Here is a 19,327-nt window from a genome sequence, read left to right as displayed (position 1 = left end):
AGAGGATGAGATGGTTGGATGGATTCACCAACTCGATGGACTTGGGTTTGGGTTGACTCCAGGAGTTGGTGATGGACCGGGAGGCCTGGCGTGTTTCAGTTCATGGGGTTGCAAAGAGTCAGACACGACTGAGCGAGTGAACTGAATAGGCCTCATAAAGGATAGTTTATTCTGCTTGGGGTACCAGTTGAGTTTGTATAATCACTCTCCCTATGTATACTTATTTTCAAGTTTATATTGTCAAAGTGAAGGGTATTGACTGGGTTTATATCACTTAACAAAATGCTGTTGAAGGTTGACCTTCCTTGTATCCAATCAAAACACACAGGGCTGATTTTGGCTCAGGCAACTACACAGGTCCAGTATTAATGGTCAACACAGCATGGTTGGTTTCTCTTACTTGTATAATGGCATGAGTCACAGTAACCTTGTGCAGAAAGACTACCTACCCTCACAAGAATATGGTGAATATCATCAGCACCCCCAGGCTTTCAAACTGAATATTATCCTTTCAAAACTGTTGCTTCATGGGAACTGGGAACATTACTTCATTAGTAATACATGTGTTTCAAATGTATTTGAAAGCTTTTTAGATGTCCTGTTTTGAAGTGTCAGAATGATACAATGAGTAGTAGACTAGTATTCCAAAAATATATAGACTACTATTCCAAAGACCTGGGTTGAAGACCAGCATATATTAGCTCTGTGACTTTACATAAATCTCATATTTCTAAGTCTCAGTTTCCTCGTTTGTGAAAACAGGTGAGGAGGTGAGATGAATTAATATTCTCCTCCAGCTCCCATATTTTATGACTCAAATTACTTTCAGAGCTTTCATAGTATTGTGAACATTCCCAGCTGTATAGCACATCTTCTCTTTGAATGTAGATTTGGTTTTTTGGAACAGGTAAAACTTATTAGAGCCAGGTCTTTTAATACTATGTATGACAAAGGTAGATGGTACTCTTTTTAAGGCTTGGAATTATTATGCTTGCCTTTATTTCTGTATATTCATTTGCAAGTGGCAGAAAACACAATACAAGTTGGCTTAAGCAAAGAGAAAATTACTGGCTCATATGACTGAAAAGTTCAGGGTCTCCAGCTTCAGTCACAGCTTGACCTAGGAAGTGAAATAATGTCATCAGGACCCACTCTCACTTTTCTCATCTCTCAGTTCTGCCTTTTCCCCATTAGTTCCATTCTCAAGCATGTTCTCCATTGGGTGGCAAGATCACTGCTGGTAGTCCCAGGCTTACATTTAATGGTCTCAGCAATTCTCAGAGAGAGATTCACTTTTCCCCAAAATTTCCCAAAACTCTCAGAATTGACTTTTTATTAGCCCTGCTTGAGTCATTTGCTTATCATGAGCTAATCACAGAGATCAAGAAGATTCTCTGACTGGTAAAGCCTGGGTCACATACTCACCCTGAAAGTAGGGGTGGGGAATTCAGTTTTACATGGGTCACTTGGACTGAACATGGTGGAAGGGTACTTTCCCAAATAAAATCATTGTGCTGATCTCAAATAGGTAGAATGATTCTGAACTTTTGAGAAGGAGGAGGAGAGAGGGAAGGTGAGAGAGAGAGAGAGGACATCTACTCGATTGTTGCATTTGACAAATCATTCTTTGAAATTCATCCTTTCACATTTTTACTGCAGTATAGGCACTTACTATCTCCTAATGCTGCTGCTAAGTCACTTCAGTCGTGTCCGACTCTGTGTGACCCCATAGACAGCAGCCCACCAGGCTCCCCCGTCCCTGGGATTCTCCAGGCAAGAATACTGGAGTGGGTTGCCATTTTATTCTCCATAGTTTCTATCTATTTTCCTTGCCTCTCATCACCTCCCCCACCCCCACCAAGTACATTCCAGGCATTGCCACCACATTACTCTTCCTAAAGCAGTGGTTTGATCATTTCACTCTCCAGCTCAACATCTTTCAGAAATTCTCTTCTGATTACTGAACCAAATTCTATATTCCTCAGTCTGGCATTTAAGATCTTCCACAACTGGATTCTACATATTTCCAGGCTTATCTATCTACCTGCACCTGTCCTAGGTACAGTGTTCATCACATCATGTTTTCCTTACAATGCCTTTGCTCTATTTATATGTTCCCTCAACACCATTTCTCTCATCCTAAGTCTGATACGGAATGATGAACCAGATATTGCTAATTGTCTCCAATATCTGTTCCCTGTTTTTTTTTTTTTTATTACTAGAACCACTGATTTCTAGCTGGGCACATGCCCATTCAATAGAAACTGTATGTTTCAACATCACTTATAGTTGAGTGCTGACCAGTAAGGTGTAAGTACAGTGATGTACACAACTTCTGCAAGTGTTTTTAAGTAGAGGGGTGTTCTTTTTAGCCTCTGTTGCTTTTCCACTGCTTGGAATAAGGAGGTGATGGGTGGAGCTTGAGCAGCCTACTTGATGGTAGAAGCTGAAGCTTCAGGATAGTGAAGCCATGTGATAGAAGAAGCCTGTGTCCATGTTGATCAGAGAGCCACCATATCAACTCTGCACTGTGCAAATCTACATGAGAGGAATACATTTTAAGTTTGTTATTTTGAATTTTTTCTCTTTATTTATTCTTTTTTTAATTTATTAGTTTTTAACTGCAACAGAAAGTAGTCTATCATTTCCTTGTCTAGCAAAATATTTACTTGTGGGCCAGTACTTGTATCACATAAAAATTTGCTTTCACAACTCATGTATAAAACAGTTGTCTCAAATGTATCTCTCATGCAATCAGTTATGGACAACTGTGTATCTTACATCCTTTTTCTGATGTTGGAATAGGCAACTGAAAAAATCAGAGAGCTGAGAGAAAGGGCTGATAAAAGTCTAAAAGGACTTAGACTCTAAACTGTATGATCCCCTACAAAAGAGTCATTTTAACATGTTACCTACTTATAAGGAAATGTTTTGAGAATTGGCTTTGGGTCCAGTTTACTTCTCAGTTACATAAATTGCCATCCACTAAACAAATATTTATTTATTGCTTCTCTATACCAGGTACATAAATAATCTGCAGTAAGAGGGAAGAGAAAGAGAGATGAAGCACAATGAGGGGACCTCCTAGCTTCTCCACAACATTTCAGTCCCAGTTTTCAGACTATTCCCAAGCCTTCTTTCATCCCTACCCATGGATTCAGAGAGCAATCTTTATATCCTTAAAGTAATTCCTCCCATTCTGCTTATACTTTGAATGGATTTATGTTATTGGCCACCAGAAAAATTTCTTAAATAACACATTTTCATGGAAAGACTACTTTCTGTTGCAGTTATTTATTTCACTTAGTTATTATTGACATATTTGTTTTCTTCACTATGTTTGAGTCCTTGGATGATGGAGATTGTGTGTAATGGTTTCTCTCTTCCCAAGTCTAGTAGTAGGTACACAGATTGAACACAATAAACATTTGATAAATGAATTACATGGTGTAAGGGAGAGTAGTGGAGTCAGGGAGAACAGACCTCCCTAATGAGGGAGATCATGTCTACTCCTAGTAAATAAGAGATGGGGTAGATTTAAGAATTGTTTCTGAATTAGAATAGGTAAGACTTGATAAATTGGAGATGGAGTACAAAAGAGTAAATAATGACTTTCGAGGTTTGTTTTTATTATAGGTGGATGATAACAGTAATAATGTTATTAATAGATAATATTCATTACACACTTGTCTAGCTCAATTGGTAAAGAATCTGCCTGCAATGCAGGAGACCCTGGTTCAATCCCTGGGTCGGGAAGATCCCCTGGAGAAGAAAATGGCAACCCACTCCAGTATTCTTGCCTGGAAAAATCCCATGGACAGAGGAGCCTGGCAGGCTACATTCCATGGAGTCTCAAGAGTCTGACACGACTTAGCTACTTAGACAAATACACAATATTAGGCACTGTGTCATGAAGTACACTAAGTATTTTACATATATTAAGACATTTAATTTCTTAACGACTTATTGAGGTGGGTAGTCTGATTATCCCCATTTACTGGGGTTATTAGAGATCAATTAGCTCAAGGTCACTGACAACAGCTAGAAGATGCCAACCTCAAAGCTGATTCCTCAATCCTGATTCCTATAGCTATACCCATAACCTACTCTTCTTTTATGCCGCTAATCAATACACAGAATGGGGGTCCTACTCAATATACATATTGCATAAACTGCCTGTATCTCTTTGACTAAACATAGAGACGTATATTTGATGTGACGGCTTCTTTTTGATCAGATTTTCGGAAACATGGTTTGTAGTTTCATGTTTCCTCTCTGGAGGACCTAAAGTGGGGTGGAAGTTTGATAAAAGTTGACACGAAGGATGAGAGAAGATAGGTACAGACACGACATTCTCGAATGCTCTAACAGTTGCTGGAATGCTAGGATCTAGGTTCTATCAGACTCCCCTTCCTTCCACCCATGCCCCCAGAGACTCACGCACGCCCACACACAAACACACTGACACACGTTGTAAGGTACATATGCGTGCCGAGTCTCAGGTTGGATACAGTGGTCCCCAACTCACATCGAAGGTTCATCTTCCGACTCCTGGAGAGCCCAACAAATTCGACGTGAACCGGAGACCATCTGTTAAGCCCAGGGCAACAAGGCTCAGCGCCAGTTCGCCCTGGTTCCCAAGGAAACCACCCGCGAAGACACCTGGGGCCCGCGCCCAACACCTGCGAAAGCCCCGCCTGGCGCCAGGGGGCGCGGGAGCGCGTCGGCCCCTCAGGCCCCACGCCCGCCCCGCCCCCTCCCCGCCCCGCCCCCTCCCCGCCCCCTCCCCGCCCCTAACCCCGCCTTCCCTCCGCGGGGCCGTACGGCTCCAGGCTCCGGGCCCGGCTCCCGGCGCAGGCGCAGTCCCGCGCTCCCTCGGCGGCTCCTCCAGCCGTGCATTCACCGCGTTAGAGTGTAGCGGCGTCGGCCAGCCGTCCTCCTCCGCCTCAGAGTGCTTCGGCGTGCGCTGTGTGCGGCTCTGCGAGCGCCCCTGAGCGCGGGCCGCGGCGGTGGTAGGTTAGTCAGGTGAGCGCGGCGGCGGGAGGGAGAGGCCCAGGACGAGGAACACCGCCCCCCTCAGTGGCCGCGCGCCCGCCTCCCGCGAGCTGGCCTGGAGGGGCGGCCGCGGCAGGTGCAGGTGAGGGCGCGGCGCGCCGGGACCCGGTCCGGCTGTCCTGGCTCCGGCGAGCGCGCTCCTCTGGGCTCGCGGACGCGGGCGGTGGCGGAGGCTTGGCGCCTTGGGGGCATGTAGGCGCCCCTTGGGGCCGCTGGTGGGCGTCGGGCGGCGGCGGCTCCTCCCCCGTCCCTCGGGCGCGTTACTCATTAACTGCGCTGTCCTGAGCGCCCGAGGCGTGGAGCCAGACCCAGGTTACCTGTCGGTGGGGCGCGCGCGGCCGGAGCTGAGGGCCCGGCTTGCGGAGCGGGTTGTAAAGAGACTTCGCCAACAAGTCTGGAGGCCGGCGCCGCGCGGGAGCTGGACCCGGCGAGGCAGTAGGCATGGACCGAGGGTCTTAGGAGACGGCGAGCCGGGCGCGGCGCCAAGGCGTAGAGGTCACCCTTGGGAGGTTTCGGCGAAACCTGGTGGGCAAGAACCGGCGCCTTAGGAGATAGCTCAGTTCAGCCTGACTTTTGTTTCGGGGAGTTGAGGCGAGCTGTTCAGACATAATTGTAATTACACTACCCTTCCAGCGTGGATAGCTCGTTCTGATCGCCCAGGGAAAAGAGAGTTTAATGGACTCGGGAAGTGATGGTGTTAGATGAAATCTGCAGCACGTGAAGAGTTGCCAGTTATGGGATTTAAAAAAGAAAAAAAAAAGTCTGTAATGGCTAATGGGTAAAGTCTTGAAAATTAAGAGCGCTCAGGTAATGATGATTCCAAAGATGCAGTTTAGTTTCGCGGAAATGTAGCAAATTCCGAGGCTACCTGTTTCCCACTTCTGTTTACCCCTCCAGCTTCATTTCAGGGTCGGGGAAGAGACTTCCTTGTAAGCTTTTGCCGTGAAATGATTACATAATTGCAGCAGAGGCCAGTAAGAGGATTAGAACAAAACTGTTGTATTGTAAATCTGTTGCAAGACCCGGTTTCTGTTCATTATCCTTATTTTGTTGTTCATGCCATTTTAAGGGGAAAAAATGGTGAATGACATATGAAGGAGAAAGGAGGCAGAGTGGAGAAAACATTAAGAATAGATTTGTAACCAGTCAGAGTAAATATTTGATACTGTTAAAAGATTTCACCACTTTGATGCGGCCTTGTGTTGCCGCTTGCTGTTTTATTTACTAGTGTGGTGCGTTTTGATAGGACTTTTCATGTTTAGACAGATACATACCCCAAGTATGGTTTGTATGATAGAATCCTATCCTTGTGGAATATGTAGAAATAAACTTAGCGGTTATATAATGTTACTACAATAGTATATTTCTTACTATTGCGGGGGGAGCTTTTCTGTCTTTTTGTTTTTGTTTTTGTTTTTCTATATCCACTATTTCGAGAACCAAAGGGCATACATAGACTGCAACTCTTCTGGTATATTTGGCAAAGAACTCATCGGTGGTATTGAATACTGCTAACTTTTCACCAGGATGAATATTTGATGTTCAGCTGCTTTGTGAATTTTCTGATAATTAGATCCAGTTGTAGGTTTTGAATTGGTGTAGTTAATGCTTTTTTAAATATTATTTTCCTCTAATTTTCACTGAACCCTCAACTTCTACAGCACACATGGACACACTGTGTGTGGGTATGTGTCTGTGTGTGTGTGTGTCTGTGTGTGTGTGTGTTGACTGTCTTCAGTGCAGCCTGTTGAACTTCCCTGACCTGGGATGAACCCGTGCCCCCTGCTGTGGAAGTGTGGAATTGTAACCACTGGACCACCAGAGAAGTCCACTGCAAATAGTTTTTAAGATGGAAAGATTCTTAGAAATCTGCTCATCATCTTGGTTTTTAATATGGCAAAACAAGAACGTGCAGGTTACAGTAGTTTTACACGTATTATTGTAATTAGTATACCCTCCCCCCTCCCTTTCTGAGCAGGACTCATTGAACCAATTTTTATAAAAAATTATCTTTTTTAAGTTTTAGCTCGGTTGGTTAAATCATGTGTATGCCCTTGAGGAAATCATTTAACCTCTGAGCTTATTTTCTCCGTTTGTAAATGGGGGTAGTGTTAGATTGAACAGTTTGGGGTTTGCCAGTATTCAGCTGTTTTCAATATGGCTCAGTCTAATATGAGCTTCATAATGGTGGGATGAGAATTAGGTGAGATGCTCTGTGTAGGGCGTGGAGAAGGGGAACAGAGCTCAACAGTGTGACATGCACTGTGCTTGTTACTTCAAGTACCTTGACTCTCTAGTCCTTGGGACATTCCTGGCGTATAGGTGGTGGTATTGCATTTTATAGATCATGAAATCGAGGGTCAGAGAGGTGAATAACTTGCCTCTAGTTACTTAGTTGTCTGTAGTCCTATAGCTGACTAATGGCAGAGCCAGGATTAAACACTGAGTGTGACTGCCCAAATGGAAATCCTACCAGCCTTGCTCTTTCCACTCCTGAACTGCACCTTCTGTAAAAAGAGCTTTGTGACTAAGAAGACTGGTTAAAAAATAAACAGGTTTTCTGATGATGTGATGCGAGCACTGCTGCTACTACTACAGAGTCTAGCCCTTAGGGGGTAATCAGGTTCCGGTCTGAGCATTATGCCAACTCATTTACTCTCACATTGACCTAGGAGTTAGGTAATACTTTATCCATTTAATAGTTGAGAAGATTGAGGCACTGAGAGGTTATGGAGCTTGCTCAAGGTCACAAAAGCTAATTAATGAGGGGACTAGATTAGGAGTTGGGCAGTTTTTCTTTGATGTCCATGCTCTTAACCACTCTACTTCTTCCTGTGTACATTATAATGCTGAAGAATTGGTTTTAATTTAGCTTTTATGAGATACTTAATATTGGTGTAAGTAATTCTTAGTGTATCACCAGAGATTTTTAAATTAGACATTTCATTGAGTGTCTACTTCGCAAGTCACAGTGGGGATTAAAGGAAAGACTGTAAGAAGTCTGGAAGGTAGACCGTGTAATCATTGCCATATCTTTTTGTAAGTTTATCAAAATTTAGAAGGTACCTTCACATACATATGGTGTTGTAATTTTAATGAGTGTCAGGTAAGACAAAGTGCTTAAGTAGTTGGAGAGTAGGGAAGAAAGAAGGAGTAGTTGGTAGTGATATTTGTGTGTTGAGGGAAAGCTTTGAGGGTAATCTGAGGGAGTACACCCTTTCACACCAAACCTTTGCCCTGTAGAGTGCAAGTCAAGATGTAGTTCAATGAAGGGTGGTAAATTGGTTACTAAATTACTTAAATACATCTGATATCCTAAAAAGAAAATGTCTGAAGAAATTTAAAGACTCCTTTCTAGCTCTCCCTGATAGCTCAGTTGGTAAAGAATCTGCCTGCAATGCAGCAGACTTTGGTTTGATCCCTGGGTTGGGAAGATGCCCTGGCGAAGGGAAAGGCTGCCCATTCCAGGATTCTGGCCTGGAGAATTCCATGGACTGTATGGTCCATGGGGTCGCAAAGAATTGGACATGACTGAGTGACTTTCACTTCACTTGAAAATGAAAGTGAAGTTGCTCAGTTGTGTCCGACTCTCCAACTCTTTGCGACCCCGTGGTCGGCACTGTCCATGGCATTCTCCAGGCAAGAATACTGGAGTGGGTTGCCAGTTCCTTCTCCAGGGGATCTTCCTGACCCAAGGATCGAACCCAGGTCTCCCGCATTGCAGGCAGATGCTTTACCCTCTGAGCCACCAGGGAATCCCTTCACTTAGCTTTCACTTCACTTAGCTATTAATAGTTACTCTTTTTCTGTCCTACTGTCCTTACCTTTGCCACATAGTCCTTATGTATTTTTTTTTTTTTATATTTCCAGAGCACAGAGCACATGCCTCTATTTTGGTATCATTTAAATATTTACATCGTATTTGTAAATGTTTGTTGACAGTAAGGTCTCTTCTAGTGAACACATGCTTTGAGGGCAGGCCTTTAATGCATCTTACCCCAACATATAGCTTTAGTATTGGGCCTGGAACCTAGCAGGTACTGTGCTGTTTGGTGATGGATGGTTAGCGAAAAGGATGTTAAAATGAGTTGAAACTGTTCTAGCAGTAGAAATGGAAGTGAGTGTTCAGAGTAGGGATTGAAGGGCCTAAGGGAAGGAGAGGTTACTTACAAGAGGTAGCATTAATTTGCCATCTCTGTGTTTCCCTTCTGCTTTCCCTTTCAACTTAGAGCTAAATGAGGTAGTTTCATAAGCTTCAGTTGTATATAGAAAAAAGTGAAAAAGTAATCTTGATTTATCTTAGGATATCAGCAACACAAAATTAAATAGCTTTAACCATAAGCGAAGATTACTTAGAGGAAGAAGAATGGAAATTATTGAAATAGTTCAAGTGTGAGAAGTTTGTTGCTTATAATTGACAACTGTTGTAAGTATAAGCATAATGGAATTTGGGTAAACTCTACATAATAAAGTTTATGATTTGACAATCTAGTGGAAGGAAACGCCATGCAAGAATGTGAGAGTAGCTTTGACGCATACAGAAGCATACTGATGATAGCCTGCATGTGTGTGTGCTCAGTCGTGTCCAACTCTTTCGACCCCCATGGAATGTAGCCTTCCAGGCTCCTCTGTCTGTGGGATTTTCCAGGCAAGAGTACTGGAGTGGATTGCCATTTCCTCCTCCAAGGGATCTTCCCAACCCAGGGATTGAACCCATGTCTCCTGCATTGGCAGGCAGATTCTTTACCACTGAGCCACCTGGGAAGCCCCTTAGAGCCATTTAAGTAAGTGAATTGTCATTTGATGTGTCCAGATAATAGTTTTGAGTATTTGTTTGTGGGCATCTGATTGACAGATCAAGATGAAGTATAACAGAACAACTAAAGTAGATTTGAAGAACAGTACATAAATGTGGATTAATTAATTTCTTGTTGGGAAGAGAGTTAATTTGAACTCTGTACCTCAGAAAGACTTGTTTTTCCCTTCCTTCTTCTTTATCAAGGATAACTAAGGTTCCCTTCTGGTTTGTAAGGCAAACCTCTTTGTAGGCTCTTATTATTTACCCCCTCGTTTATTCTTTTTTAAGTCTTTATAGATATCATTCATCTGTGTTGTGCTTTACCGTCTTCAGGACATTTTTACATTGACAGATAAGCCCCTTGATTTTCTCAAATATAGGCAGGGGCGATAATACCACCACCATTATAGATGTTGAAACTAAAGCTCAGAGAAATTAAGTGACATACCCTAGTTCACACAGCCAGTTAATAACAGAATCTGAATTAGAAATGTTTTCTGAAGCTTGTTTGATCAAATGCTCAGTTTTCCCCAAACTTTAAAAACAGTTTCTCCAGTCTTGCTATGGTACTTATTGTTTTATCTCCAATTTTTAAAGGTGGCCTGGAATCACTGTCTCTGCTCTTCACTGCTCTGCTATTTATTACTTCCCTAAATAATCTTATTGCTTATTTATCCAATCAACATATACTTCAGTGCCTATTGAATATTTAATTGACCTGTATTCTTACATATATAAAATAAAGAGGCTTCCACTTTTAAGAGAAGAAAACTTGGAAAACAATTGTTTTTTTATATTTTTGTTCCAAGAATTTGTAATACAGTGCCTGCCAATGCAGGAGACACGGGTTTGATCCTTGGCTCAGGAAGATTCCCTGGCGAAGAAATGGCAACCCACTCCAGTATTCTTGCCTGGAAAATTCCATGGACGGAGGAGCCTCGTAGGCTACAGTCCATGGGGTCGCTAAGAACCGGACAGGACTGAGCGACTTCACTTTCCCTTTTCACTTTCATGCATTGGAGAAGGAAATAGCAACCCTCTCCAGTATTCTTGCTTGGAGAATTCCAGGGATGGTGGAACCTGGTGGGCTGCCGTCTATGGGGTTGCACAGAGTTGGACACGACTGAAGCAACTTAGCAGTAGCAGCAGCAAGTTCTGAGAATTTCTGAAAACCTTTAAGAATCTGCAGTAATGAACATTTTGCAATATGTCAGATTGTACATTTAATCCTGTGGTATTAGTAAATGGAAATTAATTTGTGGTCTATTTTAATGAGTGGGAAGATTGTGTAGCTTGACTGACCATCTGACTAATTTTTCCTTTGAGTTAGTAATTAATTTCACACTTATAAACATAGACTGCTTCCTAAAATGTAAATGTGAATTGTTTTTTGTTACGACCAAATATTAGTTTGGAAAATCAGCTTTATAATTTTAGGGAAAGTTAATGAGAAAATTATTTTTTATACACCTCTTTGTTTTTTCTTCCTTTATATAGTATTTGAATAAATCTTAAAATTTTCTAATTATGGATAATTTAGCAATAATTACTGTTCTCTAAAGCACTCAATTTTATTACCATTTGATTTTTTCTATTTTCTGAAAAACAAAAACAACATAACAAAAAAGTTCAACTTCAAAAACTCTCAAATAAATTTCTTTATACAATCTCAAAAAAAAAAAAAAAGAAGAAGAGAATTTAAAACAAAATACATAGATGCAAATATAGGACGAACTTCAAATTTCCCATCATCTAGCCCATCAACTACTGTCAAGCCTGCCCCATCTACTCCCTGTACTAGTCCCTCTCCTGTATTATTTTGAGCAAATTCCAGGCATTGTATAATTTTATCTGTAAATATATCATTCAGATCAGATCGGATCAGTCGCTCAGTCGTGTCCGACTCTGCGACCCCATGAATCGCAGCACGCCAGGCCTCCCTGTCCATCACCAACTCCCGGAGTTCACTCAGACTCACGTCCATCGAGTCAGTGATGCCATCCAGCCATCTCATCCTCTGTCGTCCCCTTCTCCTCTTGCCCCCAATTCCTCCCAGCATCAGAGTCTTTTCCAATGAGTCAACTCTTCGCATGAGGTGGCCAAAGTACTGGAGTTTCAGCTTCAGCATCATTCCTTCCAAAGAAATCCCAGGGCTGATCTCCTTTAGAATGGACTGGTTGGATCTCCTTGCAGTCCAAGGGACTCTCAAGAGTCTTCTCCAACACTGCAGTTCAAAAGCATCAGTTCTTCGGCGCTCAGCCTTCTTCACAGTCCAACTCTCACATCCGTACATGACCACAGGAAAAACCATAGCCTTGACTAGACGAACCTTTGTTGGCAAAGTAATATCTCTGCTTTTCAATATGTTATCTAGGTTGGTCATAACTTTCCTTCCAAGGAGTAAGCGTCTTTTAACTTCATGGCTGCAGTCACCATCTGCAGTGATTTTGGAGCCCAGAAAAATAAAGTCTGCCACTGTTTCCCCATCTATTTCCCATGAAGTGATGGGACCGGCTGCCATGATCTTCGTTTTCTGAATATTGAGCTTTAAGCCAACTTTTTCACTCTCCACTTTCACCTTTATCAGGAGGCTTTTTAGTTCCTCTTCAGTTTCTGCCATAAGGGTGGTGTCATCTGCATATCTGAGGTTATTGATATTTCTCCCGGCAATCTTGATTCCAGCTTGTGCTTCTTCCAGCCCAGCGTTTCTCATAATGTACTCTGCGTATAAGTTAAATAAACAGGGTGACAATATACAGCCTTGACGAACTCCTTTTCCTGTTTGGAACCAGTCTGTTGTTCCATGTCCAGTTCTAACTGTTGCCTCCTGACCTGCATACAAATTTCTCAAGAGGCAGGTCAGGTGGTCTGGTATTCCGATCTCTTTTCAGAATTTTCCACAGTTTATTGTGATCCACACAGTTTCTAAAAGGTAAAGGCAGTTAGCTATAATACTGTTTCACACTTAAAAAAATTAACATTAAAATTTTTTTTAGGTAAGGATTACTAATTACAAACATCCACACTTTTTGATTATATCATAAGGCCATTATATTAAAATCAGGTTTCTGTTGATTTTATTTATATGCTATCCCTACCCTCCCACAACAAACTATAAGGGGCTGAATAAGTACTTATTTTAAATCCAAGCATAGCAGCAAAATAAGGAAATGATGAGAGCAAAGAGAATGTAGGGGAAAATAGAAAGGATGGCAGAGTAACAGCAAATGCTCATTTCAATAGCAGTGCATTAGAGAAACTTTAGTTTTTTCTTTCTGAAAGTAAAACAGTCATTCATAGATTAAATAGGATTCTTCTGTTTGCATTGTTCTCTTCTTAAAATTGGCTGGGTAAGACTGCCTTAGAGATCCTCTGTCTTCATCTAACCTTTGTCTTGAGTCTTACCCCTAACCTTTTAAGATGTAGTGGAGTCAGACACAGGTGCTGAAGTCAGACACACCAGGCTTTGAATCCTCCCTCTGTTACTGACTGTTTCACCTTAACAAAATTAATTAACCTCTCTGATCCTCAGTTTCTGAATCCATAAAATAGAGGTAAGAACCATTTCAAAGGGATGCCAAGAGCAATAACTAGAATAATGTATATATGTATATGTCACAATAAACAATGTAATAACGTAATGCATATGTGTGTATACGTAGAAATATAATTGAAGCTATTCTGAATGTTTTCATATATAGATATTAAATATATATGCCTTCATCCCCTCATTTGCAATGTGTGACCTTCATACTCTCTTGCCTAGTCTGTTGTACTAGCCTCTTAACTAATTGCCTTTAGTCTCTTGTCTCTAGTTAAAGTCCTTGGAAGTCATTTTTCTAATGACATCACAGTTCATCTGTACTTTCTAAAATGTAGATCTGAGCACCTCTTCAGGATGAAACTCCAAGTAACATTTTCCATGTTAAGTGAAGCTTTTAATTATCTGTCTCATATCTGCTTCTCCAGCTTGATATTCTGTTCTTTTTTTTTTTGGTTTCATTAGTGCCAAACCCTTATTCCTTGACTATGCTATATTATTTCCTTGCTTAGCTCATCTACAGACTCTTATTCAGCATTTAAAAATCTAACTTATATTTTTACTTCTCCTTGAAACATTGTCTTCCTCCTCCTCTCTCTTTAGGATTATCATTTAGTGGCCCATAATAGGCTATGCATCTTCTTTTTAGCCCATTTTCATATCTATATTCTTAGAACTTAGTACCAGGATTTGCCCTGAGGAGTCGAAGCTGACAATCATCCTTCCATTCAACTGGAATAAAAATAATTGATAAAATTATCAATTATACTTATACTAAAATAATATAGGTATAAAATACATTTAATAACTATAAACCATTAAGATTTTTCTAGGCATTCATTGAGTTGATACATGGGAAATTCTTAGTTAACTGACACATAGTTAACTTTCAGTAAGTTTTGGCTGCTGTTTCTGCTGTGATAATGCTGACTTCTGGAAAGAAGATAAGATATAATAAATACTATGAATCAGAAGCAAATTGTTTTGATCAACTTTTTAAATTGAAGATCAGCTTTATTACTTAAAACTGAGTGATAATAAGGCCACTCAAGCTGTTAGTAATTCACCCGTAAAAATTGAATGCTATCATCCTTTTTACTCATTTGTAGTGATCTCTGACAAGTTTAGTTTATGAATTGGGATAACTGCACTTGAAATCGAGTTATTGAGTTAACTTACTACTCACTTTCATGCATTGGAGAAGGAAATGGCAACCCACTCCAGTGTTCTTGCCTGGAGAATCCCAGGGATGGGGGAGCCTGGTGGGCTGCCGTCTATGGGGTCACACAGAGTCGGACATGACTGAAGCGACTTAGCAGTAATGCTGAGAGTAGGGCTTCCTAGGTGGCACTGGTGGTCAAGAATCCACCCGCCAATGTGGGGAGTCATGGGTTTGATCCCTGGGTTGAGAAGATCCCCTGGAGAAAGAAATGGAGCCTGGTGGGCTACCGTCACTCGGGGTTGCAGAGTCAGACTCGACTGAGCAACTGAACACACACACACAATACAGAGAGTACTACTGCTTAAAAATAGCAGTTTATTTTATTCGTATGAGAACTTTGAATGCAAAACAAATCTTAATGCTTCCATTTGAAAGAGCAAAAGATTTTTAGATCATTGTGATTGGCAGCTCATTACCAGCTAAGTTACACATTTTATGGAAATTTCACATGCTTGAAAAAGGGACTACATTTAATCTTCAAATAATTTCCTTTTCAGGAGTGGCTGGAATTTAAACAGTGTTTTAATGTATCCCCCAGAATGAAAACATTGTACATAAAGGCAGTGCTCTGAGGTACTTTACTAAATGCTACTTGCATTTCTCTCTTAATTCTCAACCTGTGAGGAAGCAAACCAAGCTAGGTTTCCAGATGAGAGAAGATAGGCACACATTGGCCCAGTAATTTGATAGAAAAGGAAAAGTGTTAGTCGCTCAGTCGTGCCCGACTCTTTGGGAACCCATGAACTGTAGCCCATCAGGCTCCTCTGTCTATGGGATTTTATAGGCAAGGATACTGTAGTGGTTTGGCATTTCTTTCTCCAGGGGATCTTCCTGATCTAGGGATTGGACCTGGGTTTCCTGCACAGGAGACAGGTTCTTTACTGACTGAACTACCAAGTTTCAAACCTGCCTCTCTTTGAGGTTTGGATCTTATGTTCCTAGTCTGTGCTCCAGTTTATGGAACATTTTCCACAAATGCTTTACTTTTACACCTTAGACGTGCCTGAAAAGTCCTTCCAAGGGCTCTTTATCTTTCTCATTATTTCCTATTTCTTTGGGTTTACTTTTTTCTGGGAGTCTTTTCCTTCTGATTTATTTGGCTTTCTTGTGTGGTCTCTTAGTAGCCTTTGCTTATTCTTTGGCGTTTATCACACTGTGTCATTGCCTCTAATTGTCATTGTCTCCTACTATATTGATACTGTTTGGGAGCAGAGATGATTTACCATCTTCTTTCCCCAGAGCCTGGTACATAGTAGACTCTCTGTGAAAACTCATAGTTTATAGGAAAAATAGAGTGGGTGTTGCAGGGATGTGAAGTGAACTGGCTCAGTTGTGTACGACTCTTTGCGACCCCATGGACTGTAGCCTACCAGGCTCCTCTGTCCATGGAATTTTCCAGGCAAGAATACTGGAGTGGGCTGCATTTCCTTCTCCAGGGGATCATCCCAACCCAGGGACTGAACCCGGGTCTCCGGCATTGCAGGCAGACACTTTACCGTCTGAGCCACCTAATGGATTTTAATTCAACTTAAGGAGAAACATTTTTACATGAACCGTCTAACAGTGGAAAAGGAAAGCAATTCTAGTGGTGATAAGTGTGGTGTGGTTAAGAGCTAGGACTCTCAAGTCCCAAAAGCCAGAGATTTTAATCCTGGTTGCCCTGAGCTGCAGCTTCCTCAGCTATGCATGTACTGGCACTATACCTGCTATTTAGTCAATGCTCAGTAAATAGATGGCATCACCGACTTGATGAACATGAGTTTGAGCACCCTCTGGGAGTTGGTGAAGGACAGGGAAGCCTGGGGTGCTGCAGCCCATGGGGTCGCAAAAAGTTGGACATGACTGAGCAACTGAACTGAACTGAAGGGAGAAACAGCTCTGAAATCCTGTGAAATTGGTACTGGTAGTTGGATGACTTAGCTCCCCATACCATCCTTCTCCCCTGGATTATTTTGAAGCAAATCTAAGGAATTTTATTTCTTCTGTTTTTCTGTAGTATCCCTAAAGGATAAGTTTTTTTCACATAACCATCATACCATTATTATCTCTAAAAACTGACAATAATTCATAATAATATCAGTAATATCCAGTGTTCAGGTTCCATTGATTTTTTTTTCATAATGTTTTTATAGTTGGTTAATTCAGATAATTCAAACAAGGTCCCCATATTATATCTCTTTATGTCTTAAGTCTCTTTATAAATTCCTCCCCCCCCATTTTTATTTATTGAAAAAACCAGGTGATTTATCCAGTAGAGTTTCCCAAAGTCTGGGTTTTGCTGTTTTTGTCCTTATGGTGCTATTTTTAATATGTTCTTTTACCCTCTGTTGGGCTTCCCAGGTGGCGCAGTGGTAAAGGTGTGCCAATGCAGGAGACACGGGAGACTCAGGTTTGATCCCTGTCTTGGGAAGATCCCTGGCGTAGGAAATGGCAGCCCACTCCAGTACTCTTGTCTGGAAAATTCCATGGACAGAAGAGCCTGGTGGACTGCAGTCCCTGGCATTGCAGAGAGTCGGACATGACTGAGCCCGCACACACTGTGCTCTATATTTCCTACAAACTGATAATCACCTAGAGAGTTAATTGAATTGAGGTCATTTTCTTTTTATTAGGGGAGGGGGTCAAGAATACTTCATGAATGGTGGTAGTGTTCTCTTTTTTACCACATAATTCTCATAACTTATGATTTTCTCCCGTTTTGTGATATTAAGTCATCAGTGAGTTCAAGTACTGTCATTTTGATCCATTAATTATAAAGTCCCCCAGATTTTACCTTAGGGCTTTAATAGTTGTTGATAATCGTTGTCTAGACTCATTGTTTCATTAAGAATACAAAGTTATTAAGCGGGACTTTTTGAAAAGAAGGACTTTTCCTCATAAACTCTTAGTTCTCTGATATATTGGAAAGTCAGGATAAATACTGGATTCTTTATTTTACCAGTTTTCAAAATAGTGTTTTGGTTACATGGTACTGATCAAAAGGAGTCAGTGAGATTTATTTTTGTTTGCTTTATTTTTAGTAAAATCATGAAACCTTGAGCTTAAAACTGGGTTTTTTTGTTTGTTTGTTCTTAACAGAGATTGTCCTTTTTGGTGTTCAGGTTGTCCCATCTTTTGTTAGTGGGAGTCCTTTTGATACCTCTCCAGTAGTCTTTGATAGCTTTCTTGCTTCCTGGTAAAACAAGATGTTCCAAGATCCTTTTGTATATTACTGCCCCGGGCCTGGGATCAGCCATTCCTCAGAGTTGCCACTGTTCTTTTTTTCGGTAGGATATGATACTGCTTTGGGCATAAGAGGTGCGCATTGCTCCTGAGTTGGTTACTGCTCTTATACCTTTTCAGTGGATAAAGGTAGGCATTTTTATAAATAGAAGAGATTTTCCTGGTATTTCTGATTCAAATTTAGGACTTCAGAGTTTTAAATTCCTTGATTTTGTATTTGTGTCTCTTTTCTCATATGCTGAAAATTTTAGTTCTGAATGATATTGTTTAATCTTATACAATAGTTTGAGAATAGCAGTATCAACATTAGTAATACGATTACTGAAAATAGTGTATTATTTTTTAAATTTCCTTTTGTTCTTAGAATATATGCCACTGGGGATATACAGTTTTATTACTGTGTTTTAAAGTCATTTGAAATAGTTCTTCTCAATGTTGTAAAGTACCAAATGGAGCTAGATTCATCTTCTATTTTTAAAGATTTAAAAAAAAAATCTAATTTTGCCTTATGTACATGGTTCCAAGTTCAAATTCATATCTATAAAGTAGGGTACATTTGGAAAAGTCTAGGTTTTACGCCTGTCTCCTCTTCCTGTTCTTGCCCTTTTCCTAAAGATAACTTTTTTTAAAATTAATTTTTGGTATATCCTTCTATTTCTAAAATATAAGTACATAGAAATATATATAATTATATACATATAAATTTGTACGTTCCCCTTTCTTATATAAAAGGTAGCTTATTATATACTGCTTGTTTTTCAATGTCAGTGTATTCTCAGGTTTCCCTCATAGCAGTATGTGGGTATTGCTCATTTATTTTTATAGCTATATAGTGCTTCCTGATGAGGATGTGCCTCTGTTGGTTCAGTCAGTCAGTCTTTTGCTAGTGCTGTTGGCCTTATGAATATATCTTTTCTTTTTTATTTTGCCCATTTATATTTGGGATAAAGCCCTGTCAAGTGGGCATGCTGGGTCATAGATTCAATGACTGTCATTTTGTGGATATTGTCAAATTTTCCTCCATAGGGTTTGTGCCATTTTACATTTCCAGAAATGCAAATACTTTCCCACGATGATTCAGTGAACCTCTCAGGTATATAGAGGTGAATTAGGAGTATATGAGATCAAAGAAAAAGTATCATGGTTCCTGATAAAATGTCAGTGTTTAATGAAAACCTTATTTCTCATGATGAATGAATTGATTGATAAACTATATTCACTTGAATATGAAATATTCAGGTTTAGATGTTTGCGTTTGTGTTTGTGTGTGTATTATGAACAACGAATGAAAAATATTATTTTAGGGAAAGGTAATAAATTAAAATTGAATGTTAAATACTTTAAATTCCTTGTTGATATGATCTTCCTTTTGGTATAGTGAATATTTTGGGTAAAAAAAGCAAAGTTTAGTTTCATTTTAAGGACTGAAATTACTGTTTACTACAATAAAGAAAACATTCATTGGATTTGAAATTTGGTATATGCAGAT

General features: G+C 40.5%; 1 protein-coding gene and 1 long non-coding RNA gene across 18 annotated transcripts in view; one reads left to right on the top strand and one right to left on the bottom strand.

The window, feature by feature from the left end:
- Positions 1-966: 966 nt before the first annotated feature.
- Positions 967-4,762, bottom strand: LOC147371825 (uncharacterized). Its single transcript, XR_015163785.1, has 2 exons — positions 4,529-4,762; positions 967-1,120 (listed from the first exon to the last, which is right to left on the bottom strand). It is a non-coding gene; the product is annotated as an uncharacterized LOC147371825 (long non-coding RNA).
- RAB3IP (RAB3A interacting protein) overlaps positions 4,674-19,327 on the top strand; it is a 56,947-nt gene continuing 42,293 nt past the window's right edge. For 3 of the 17 annotated variants that reach the window (XR_015163783.1, XR_015163778.1, XM_086399995.1), the window contains exon 1: positions 4,674-5,025. The gene's annotated coding sequence lies outside the window, so the exon portion shown is untranslated. Of the gene's footprint in view, positions 5,863-17,886; positions 17,968-19,327 lie in introns of all 17 variants that reach the window. The other 14 variants (XR_015163781.1, XM_086400005.1, XM_086399999.1 and 11 more) reach the window with 10 other exon arrangements.

The sequence above is a fragment of the Bos grunniens genome, chromosome 5 (genome assembly GCF_055505025.1).
Source record: "Bos grunniens cultivar Pamir isolate PY7600 chromosome 5, Bosgru_T2T1.0, whole genome shotgun sequence".
Taxonomy (NCBI): domain Eukaryota; kingdom Metazoa; phylum Chordata; class Mammalia; order Artiodactyla; family Bovidae; genus Bos; species Bos grunniens.
This window is presented reverse-complemented; position numbering and strand designations above follow the sequence as displayed.